The 10,794-nt window shown below is 32.5% G+C and overlaps 1 long non-coding RNA gene across 1 annotated transcript; it reads right to left on the minus strand.

The window, feature by feature from the left end:
• Window positions 1-2,032: 2,032 nt before the first annotated feature.
• LOC105207543 lies at window positions 2,033-10,046 on the minus strand. Its single transcript, XR_005574784.1, has 3 exons — window positions 9,208-10,046; window positions 4,991-7,224; window positions 2,033-4,922 (listed from the first exon to the last, which is right to left on the minus strand). It is a non-coding gene; the product is annotated as an uncharacterized LOC105207543 (long non-coding RNA).
• Between the last annotated feature and the right edge of the window lie 748 nt (window positions 10,047-10,794).

A 10,794-nucleotide genomic window follows, 5' to 3' on the forward strand; every position in this document is an offset into this window, starting at 1 on the left:
TAACGTATACGATGAAATTTCTTTCAGCTTCTCCAATCTAGTACCACCTCTGTTCACTTGTTCCTGCCATCGTCGTAATTTGCGCAGTGATGTGAGTTTTCGAAATTTATGTTTTATAGTCTCAAACAATTTTGGCTTAACTGAATCATCAGGTCTCCAAAACTTAACAGCTCTTCTTTTATATTCTATCGGAATCATGTCATTTGCGCATGTCATTTCCTTTACATCGTACGTAGGTTATTCTGCTTCATTCCATTTTTCGTCTGTTATTAAGTTTGTTTTTGAAATGTCAAATGAATTTCCAAAATCCAGAGACTCTTCTTCTTCTACTTCTAATTCATTTTTATAAATATTTTGTAACAAATTTTCTATTTTCTGTTTTACGCTATACTTTTATTCCTTTTTTGGTAGTAAGAGTTAGAGGCATATCTAAAAATGAAGCACTCATTAGCAGCATTATTACGTTTCTTGGATTGAACTGCATTTTACCTAAAAATGATAAACATTTTATATCATTATATAAAAATAAATTTGTATATAACTCGGCTTCTGAGAAGGGCCTTTTTTTAAAATTTTAGTGGTAACTCTTTAATATCAAAGGTATAAGTTGTGTACAAAGTTTAAAAAAAAAGGGCTTTCTTAGAAGTCGAGAAATAAATAAATTATTGTTAAATTGATTGACATTTTATTGTATATCTTGGAAATAAATTTGTATATAACTCAACTTCTGAGAGGGCCCTTTTCTTAAAATGTTACTGGTAACTCTCTAATATCATCTCAAAGGTATATGCAAAGTTTAAAAAAAAAGGCCCTCGTAGAAACAAAGATATAAACATATTTCCGGGAATTTATTTCCAAATGCAGTCTTTAATTCTCAGAACATCATATATATTGTTTTTAACATGTTTTTCTTTGTGAAACCTAAAATGTCACTTTGTACGACTGTTCTATAGTGATATATAATGCATGCTGTGAAATTATCTGCTTAAAACAATTTTTTAACGCAGCAGACGCTGTGAGCGAAGACGTCCGTCTTTGCGCCGCGGCCGTCTACTAGGTCCGTTTGCTAACTTCAGCGTCATATCAATCATATAATACTTGGAAAATTTGATACTTAGCATTCGTAAAAGCATAATACATGATATGTTATTTTCAACATTAAGAATACAACACGTAGATTTATTGCTACAACTAATATACGATTATTAAACTGCATGAAATTGCATGAGCATTCTAGTATTTATTAAATTACCTTAAATTGAAAATTAAATATATTTTTTCTTTTGCAATTTTCTTTCTTTCTCGTTATTATTCAACTCTGTGTTTTACTAATTTATTAATGTATTATATTGATTTTTTTTAGATTGTTTTCAGATATATCAGTGAACAACTTGCACTTTTATTCATCTTTGGTCGCATTCGCTGTGTGATAAGTGTGATATTTATATCAAGTAATTTTTACATTGGAGAAACTGTTGAGAACTTCAAGCAATATTTATTTGAAGATGTATTTAAAGATTTATTGGAAATTTCTACTGTGAATGTGTTACGTCCAGGCTTGAGAAGAGATAAGTAAGATGTAGAGAGAGAAGGGAGGGACGTAACAACTTGAGAACGTGCAGCTGTGGCACGAGCGAAACGCGTCGACAACCCGAGATATATGGGTCAGTGGCTCACAGGCGGGGGTCCAATGACAAAATATCCGGGCGATTCGCGTCCCTGTTTTGAGGCAACAAATTTAATTTGTTGCTTTACCTCGGAATCAGACCTAGTGCTTAACTTATTAAAGCAAGGGATGGTGGATTAGGTCGCAAAATTAATCAAATTTCCTTATATTTAAATCATTGGTTTATTAAAAAAAAGAAAAATAAAGAACAATAATATTCTAATGTAGTTCATTACGAGTTGTTTGTTTAGGATCGTCGAACAAGAGATTATAATGAATATTTATTAATGTAAAACAGAGGGAACGGAACGGTTAATACTAATTAATTAATTAACAAGGAACTTCAATAACTTCAACAATGATTCGTAATTGATAATTATGTTTATACTTATCTACATATTTATCTCCATTATAATTTTGGTAACTTAAAACAAAAATATAAGTACACAATAGATTATTACAGATAAAAATTAATAATTAACTAATAAAAGGTAATGTTTAGAAAGGTTTGCAAAAACTCGTGATAAAACGGTGAGGATTAACAACTACGGTTATATATTTATCTGTATATATTTACATTCGTTATATTTTATAATTTTCGGTCTTTAATTATAGTTGTATGACAAGCAGTGTATATGCGTATGTGTATGTGTTCGTATCTACTAAGAGAATTGGTATTCATCACCAAGATCAAGAATTGGGAATTCAGGGGGAGACGTAGGAGAGAAGTAGGGGTATCGAGGAAAATCCTGTATGTGAGAGCACTAGAAGATGAATCAAGGGAGTCGAGATGGTGTTGAGGGGAGGACGGAGGTCGTTCGACCGATGAATAAGAGGGTCAAAAAAGAAATCGGGAAGAGAGTGAGTGGGTGGTTCAAGGGGGTCTAAGGAGTGCTTGGAGGGGGATGAGGGCGGTTGCTCAGAGGGGGGAACGGGAGAATGAGAAGGTTGGTTAACAGAAAAATCAAGGGGAGAGTGAGAGCGTGATTCGGGGGGAAAATTTATTAAATTGTTAGAGCTTCCGGGTAGTGGAGCTGAATGTGGAATGTTAACAGCCTAATATGGCGTCGTTAAGTTCCGCGACGAAGATTTCGCATCTTTCCGCGAAGAACTTGTGCAAGACTTCGACTTTTTGGATGCGAGAATTGCGGCGATTCCGCCAATGAGCTGCGGCTGCTCGCGATTTCCACTTGTCAGTATGTCGTTGGGGAATTTTATCCACTAAAATTAATGTTAAGAATAAAAACCCATTTCTCTCTGTAGTTTAAAAATCATTATAAATAAATAACACAAAAAGGAAAGAAAAAAATAATAATTAGACGAGAATACTTTCCCAAAAGGAAGAGTGCAATAAGGAAAAGAATGGAAAATTAAGTGGATTGAATCTAGTTAGAACAAGTTCAAATGAATTCTTGAGAGAAAATTAGAGAAAGAGTGAAATTGAATCTAATCGATAAACTCGATTAAATTTTCAAATGGAGTAAAGAAAAAGTACTTCTAATCTATTCAAGACTTGCTCGTTAAAATTCGCAAAAGTAAAGCAGAAGGAAGAGTAGAATTGAATCTAATCAATAAATTCGATTAAATTCTCAAATGGAGTGAAGAAAAAAAACATCAAATGTATTCAAAACTTGCTCGTTAAAATTTGCAAAAGTAGAGCAGAAGGAAGTGTTACATCCAGCCTTAAGGAAAAGGAGGCTATCTCTCAGAAGATGCCTTGAGGAAGGTAGGGAAGGATGCAACAAAAACTCTTTTATTCTCGTGACCACACTAGTGAGATGTGCGGCACGAGCCGAACGCACTTTTAATGATTTCGAAATTATGCGTCAAAGTGTAATGACACGCTTTAACGCCTTTTCAGAATCGTGTGATTGTTGGTCCTAATTAGTCAGAGAATTTAATCTCTATAACTCGGGATCGGACCGAGTGCGATCTTTTCAAGTCGGGAAGTTAGTGTAACGAGATAGGTTGATGAAATAAAATTTTACATTAAAGTTTTCTTTTTAACTAAGACTTAACATATATTCTGATACTTAAAATTTACATACATAAGGTTTCTATAAAGTTGTTCAAAAGAATTAGCAAATAAAATACATAATCGGTTATTGTTATTTAACAGAAAAAAGAAAACAATATAGCAAGCTAATCATTATTAATTAGAAAAAATTAAAACAAGAGTACATAATTAGTTAGCCTAATTAAGTAATAATTATAAAAAAAAAAAATTAAAATTTAAGTACATTGTTTAATATCGGTAGGAAAATCTAACAAGTTAACATTAAGGTTTGGAAAACACTGAGAATTACAGGATAGTACATGATTAGTTATCAAAAATACAAATAATTAATTATGGCTACTTAAAAGAATTAACGTTAGTGTAAATTGTTTAATTAAGAAAACTAAGCGGTGCATATTCAAAATACTGTATGTAACATTGAGGATTATTAAATAATTGATTCAAAAATTATACATATTGAATTAACAAATAATTAATTTGAAAATCTTAACTATACGCGTTATTATGTATACAGGAGGAGATGGAACTAATTAATTTCGGTAATAGAAACTGTAGATGGGGGAAAGAAATTATAAAAAACATCTTTGGAGACATAATATTGATGGGAATTGTCAGGGAGGAAGGCGGGGATCCGGTCATGAAGATTCAGAGTCGTAATTATAGAATATAGGGCATCTAAGTCTAAGTTAAAGTGCAGGCAGAAATCAGATAGAAAGTCAGGTATAGTTTTTAAAGGGAATTGCCGTATTATTTTTTTGAGGGAACTTTGAAGCTCATTGAAATAATAATACCGCGGGCGACAAGGAGGGAGCTCGACTTCTTTCAGGAACTCCACACTGGATGTGGAGCACGCTGGAGAAGAAAAGGAACTTGATGCTGGGAGATTGAAGGGAACTAGGGAATAAGAGATGTTAGAAATAGTTTCGGGAGGAGAATCGGGGGTTGTCCTGTAGGTGAGCAACGAGGAGATTGAGACGGCAGAAGACCCGGGTCGGAGCTCCAGAGAAGTTCCAGGAGCCTTGAAAGAAAGGAGGTTGGAATCTCGCAAATCTGCCGTTTCCTCGAGAGCGCGGTGTTCCTCTGGAGGAGCGGTCTCTTGCTCCACGGGCTCGCGCCTTAACTCTTGGAGGTATTCCTTGTACGCTTGGTCGAGGAGTATCCGCGCTCGTCTGACCCGCTCGCGGCGAAGACGTTTTGCGGCTCGGCGACCGATCGTGGGACGGTTCCCGTGGTTGACCACTATTAACCGTATTTGATTATTAATTGTAATCCCGAGAGAACCAGAGAATGAGGAATGGAGAACTTACTTGTTAGTTGAAAAGAAAAGAATGTAGATTTCTGTCGGTTGAAAGGTGCTCGATGCAACCCAGGCTGTCCGCTCTGAGAGATGCTTCAATCGGTGGGCCGCTCGGAGACTTTATAAGATGCTTGACCACAAATCGTTTAAATATCCGCACAGCTTCTAGACTTGCAAACGCGTGAATGCAAATGTGAATGCCCAAGGCTCTTGAAAGTTCCACATTTTATAGAGCTTAGGAAAAGGGAGTGGGGTTAATTTAGTGGGTGAGATGGAGATTTGATTGGGTAAAGCTTTTTGAGGTTCTCCCTTCCCTTGGAGATTCTTTGTTATTGAAATTTTGGGTTTATTCGTTGGGTAGTTCACCAACTCTCACTACCAATCATCTTCTCGGATGATCTCTCTTTGGTTAATCTTCCATCTTCTCCTGATTTTTCTTAACTTTAAGAGGGGGCGAGCAGTTGCATCACCCAATCGCTTAAGGAATTCGTCATCTTACGGTTTCTCTTCTTGGAACGTTCGGTCCCAATTTTCTGTATTGTCGCGTCCGTTTATTTGGGACTCGCTTTCCATATGAATCATCTTTCTGTTTATGATAAAACACAGGTTTGAACAAACAAAGCCGGGGTTGTAAAATTTGATTTTATAGTTTTATAGTTTCCGTCCGGCGTCGCGACTCAATCTTATTTCTGATTGTTGCCAGACTTTAATAGCATTTAGATTTTTTTCTTTCGAGTCCAGGCTTTGTTCGTTTATATGGATTATTGTATTAGGATAAGCATCGTTGCTTGTAGTTTTGTCGTCGCACGATTTCTCCTTTTTTGCTTCTATTTAACGAATTTATTGCTCCGGGTGTAATATGTGGCCATTATATATTCTAAAGTACAATGTTTAATAATTTTCTTATTATAACTGAGCAATAGTGTTATTTATAAAAGAGAAATCGTGGAGTTCTGAATATAAGTATTATAAATTTTACAGACAATGCCTTGGCTTGTTTTGCATTTCATATTTTATATGATGGATGCAAAAAGGGAAATCGTAAAATTCTACGGATGTAACAGAAGAGTAGAATTGAATCTAATCGACAAACTCGATTAAATTCTCAAATGGAGTGAAGAAAACGAACTTCGAATCTATTCGAGACTTGCTCGTTAAAATTAGCAAAAGTAGAGCAGAAGGAAGAGTAGAATTGAATCTAATCGATAAACTTGATTAAATTCTCAAATGGAGTGAAAAAAAAACTTCGAATCTATTCGAGACTTGCTCGTTAAAATTCGCAAAAGTAGAGCAAAAGAAAGAGTAGAATTGAATCTAATCGATAAACTCGATTAAATTCTCAAATAGAGTGAAGAAAAAGAAATTCAAATCTATTCTACTCTTAGTGTCACTGAATCACATTGATCTTAACATTGTTGCTCAGCCCTTTTTTGTTTGTAATATATCCAATGTTTTATAAAAGAAAGAATCGTTACTCCGCAAGACGTACCAAATGAATTGTCGTTTTTTCTGGTGCTAGAAAATGCAGAAGAAAACTATGATGCACACGAGGTTAATCCACATGTCAGTTCTTTATACGTGAGTAATAACAAAAATTAATAGGTGTTTCAAAATGATTTAAAAAAGTATATATATTTGAACTTGTTGCTTCTATTTTATATATAATAGAAGCAACAGAATAAAATAATTATTAGATATAATTGTTTTTTTTATATGAAATTATTGTATTTGAATGTTATTTACAGGCTGTTTTTGTTGTTGAAAATATCCTTGCACTATTCTGCAAGTATTATTCAATGATGTATTATATCGAAAGATTTGGAGCTGACTTGCAACCAATTTATAATCAAGAATCAGAACTTTAGAGTCCTTTTTTGACCTACAAAGTATAATATAATGCTGCACTTAGGCAATACTCATATGAATTTAAGACTGAAGTGATTAATATAATCAAAGAGTATCGTAATGTTGTTATGATTTATAAGAGCTAGTTTTACGATCTCCTCTTTATGACCAATTTAATATCAATTGTGATTGATTATTTCTGGTCAATTTTACTTAACAACTGCGATATATAAAATAACAATAAAAGAAAAAAACTATTATGATAAATGATAATAAACGATTTTTATTTATATGAAAGAAACTCTAATATATTTTCATGCAAAAGTCAAAATAAATTATAAATATCTTACATACCTAAATCAATGCGTGTCCATAATGTAATACAAAAGGTGATTACACCTGTTAAAGGAAATACAGAATATATAATAATTTATTTACAATTTATGCTACTTTTTTACAGAGCTAAAAATAACTTTTTTCTTTTTTTTTCTTTCATTATTTTGAACATATTGTTTTTTATTTATTTTTCTAATTCGTATATAATACGAATTCGTACCAAATATTGTAATACTTCATCAAAAATGCATTGATAGTATTTGGTATTTTTTTTAATAAGTGTAATCACCTTTTGTATTACATAATTTTTTTGACTACTTTTAGAAAAGTAGTCACCATGAAACTTTGTAAAAAATTTTTCAAAAATTTTACTAATATAAATTAATTCATCATAGGGATACATTAGGTTCCCGTTATATACAAAAATATCTAAAATCAGTACAAAATTATTTTTTCAAAATAAGGGAAAAAAGCGCCTGTTTTTGTGCGCGCGCACCGAAAAACCTTTATTTTTTTAATCAAAATGATTTGTATTAATATTTTCTACAAATCTCTTATTCAAACCTAAGTGCTATTTATTTAAAATAAATGTCTTGAAATTGTATAATCTAATAAAAATGATATGCGTTTGTTTAAAAAAATGTATGAAATCTTTATAGTGCGCCTGTTGTAAAGAGAATATACTTTTTCTATAAAACCCAAGTAGTAGTATTTGTATTTTTATTGAAAAATATTTCTATTTTAACCCATTCAACTGGTAGTATCTTTAAGTATTATACAAAATCCAAATGATACTATCTCTGTATTGTCATTGAAAAATTATCCTGTTTTAAAAATTTAAGTGATAGCATCATTTTCTCATTGAAAAGTTTTATTCCAACCCAAATGTTATTTTATTAAATAAATAATATCTTAAAATAGTGTAATTTAATTTAAATGCATTTTTCAAAAAACATCTTTTAAGTAATCAAAGTGTACTGTCTTTGTATTTTCATTAAAAATTCTTTCAGTTTTAACCCAAGTGGTTGTATTTAATTTCAATAAATTTCAATGGAATATATAACATTTAACTTAAAAAAATTAAAGAGGAAACAGTACAAAATAAAAAAATTTTATTAAAATAAAAAATTTTTAATGCACAGAAACATGGCGCTGCTAGATAGAAAAATCAATGCAAAAAATTGAGTAATTTCTATACAAAACCTAGTTGCTACTATCTCTCTATTATCATTGAAAATCTTTGCTAGTTGTGTACAAGTGTTACATTTATTGCATTCTTTTTTATGTCTTTTTTGCTTTTCCTATCTAGCAGCGTCATGTTTTTGTGCATTAAAAATTTTTTATTTCAATAAAATTTTTTTATTTTGTACTGTTTCCTCTTTAATTCTTTTAAATTAAATGTTATATATTCCATTGAAACTTATTGAAATTAAATACAACCACTGGGTTAAAACTAAAAGATTTTTCAATGATAATGAAAATTTTTCAATGATGAAATACAAAGCTAGTACACTTTGATTATTTAAAAAACTTTCTTTGAAAAATTTATTTAAGTTGAATTAAATTACACAATTTTAAGATATTATTTATTTACCACTTGGGTTGGAATAAAACTTTTCAATGAGAAAATGATGCTATTACTTGAATTTTAAAAATAGGATGACAATACATAGATAGTACCACTTGGGTTTTATATAATAATTAAAGATACTACCAGTTGGATTAGAATAGAAATATTTTTCAATAAAAATACAAATACTACCACTTGGGTTTTGTAGAAAAAGTATATTCTCTTTATAACAGGCGCACTTTAAAGATTTCATACATTTTTTTGAACAAACGCATATCATCTTTATTAGATTACACAATTTCAAGATATTTATTTGAAGTAAATACCACTTAGATTTGAATAAGAAATTTTGTCGAAAATATTAATACGTATCACTTTGATTAAAAAAATAAAGACTTTCAGGCGCGCGCGCACAAAAACAGGCGCCTTTTTTTTATCTTTTTTTGAAAAGGTAATTTTGTACTGATTAATATTACCTGCTTGCTCCAATCTACCGGCGTCATCCAGCGAATTATGCAAATGCAGAAATGCTCCTGCAGCATCTTCCGCTTGTACGTTCCCGAACGCATCTCGTCATCTCTCTTTCTCCGAATCCTCTTCGAGCACTCTAGCGAGCTCGGCTTTATTTCCAGAAGTAGATAATCCAAATTTCCTCAAAATTTCTTTCAAATAAATAGTGCAATCTTTTATAAAATTCATGATGCTCTAATTTTGCGATACTTCAGTTTCCAGGCCACTACAAAATTTCCGTCCCCAAATTTTTTCTTCAAAATGTTCTCGAAAATTCTCAAATACGCCACACAAATAGCCTGTTTCAACCGTCCGGTTCTTCGCAGCTAAATTCGTGAGTGCCACGTCATAATTGCGCAACTTGCGCTCCTCGCTCCTCGCTCCCGCGATCCTCGGCTTCGATCGTTCGTCTCGATCCTTCGTCTTTCGTCCAAATCCAAATTCAGATCGCCGATCCCGATGCAGATCTCGATCCCACTTCTGATTAATTGTAGGCGGGATGGTACATGGAAATGCGGTAACTAACAAAACAAAATGTGAGACGTATCACGCTTGAGATTCTACTTTACTAGTACTGCGATGTTACAATGTTCTTAAGCCGGTGTCGGTACAACGTCTGTCTTCTCGGTCGCTGTCGCTTTCCTTCCACAATATACTTTCTAAACGCGAATAGCGCGATCTACCTAATGTCTCGTCAACGTCAACTATATATGTATCGGGTAGCCGATTTACTATACATGTCGAACTTAATGCTACGACGCTTACATATATTTTTCTTAGTTACTTCAAGATAAACACCACACTGAAGAATAACAACAATTACGGTGTAATTCGACTGAATTCAATTATCAAGCAAATGTAAAAAAATTATTAAAGTCAATTTTCTTAGCGCGTGCACTTTGGATCGTTCCTAACCTTGAAATGTTTACCTCTCGGCAGTATTAATCTTACATTAACATATATATTTATAGATTCAAGAGTTACGTAGGTAAATGTTTTTTTTGATGTCTGCGTTTTTATGATGTTTAGACATAGACTGTCCTTGAAATATTTTGGTCATTTATTATGCGAGAAAAATACGCATTCAATTTTCATTGAGAACATTTTTCTCTTATAATTTTGATGATACACGCTTCGAAAGAAAAACACTGATTTTTTTCAAAGAGGTGTTTTACCCTAAAAGTGCATTAGGGCACGTATAAAAGAAAATACGTGTCCCTTATTTTTATCTGTACAACATATTAAAAGCACGGCAAAATCGGAGAGAGTCACTTTCGTAGCGCACGATCGCGCGGACGGGTGGGCGTATTAAACGTATACAGAGGTTTTTTATGCTGGTACTTGCAAGATGGGACCGAGAAGAGATCCAACTACTGTCGTCGATTCTAAATTAAAATGATATGAAATTAGATTGCTATATAGTAATCAACAGTTATACTTTAATACTTCAACTGTACCAGTGAACCGTTCTCCGAAATAGAAACAGAATAGGTCAGAGTATATTCAATCTATTTTTAATAAATTTTATTAGATCTTACATACTGTTAAGTAAC

Source organism: Solenopsis invicta, chromosome 5, assembly GCF_016802725.1.
Source record: "Solenopsis invicta isolate M01_SB chromosome 5, UNIL_Sinv_3.0, whole genome shotgun sequence".
In the NCBI taxonomy this organism is placed as follows: domain Eukaryota; kingdom Metazoa; phylum Arthropoda; class Insecta; order Hymenoptera; family Formicidae; genus Solenopsis; species Solenopsis invicta.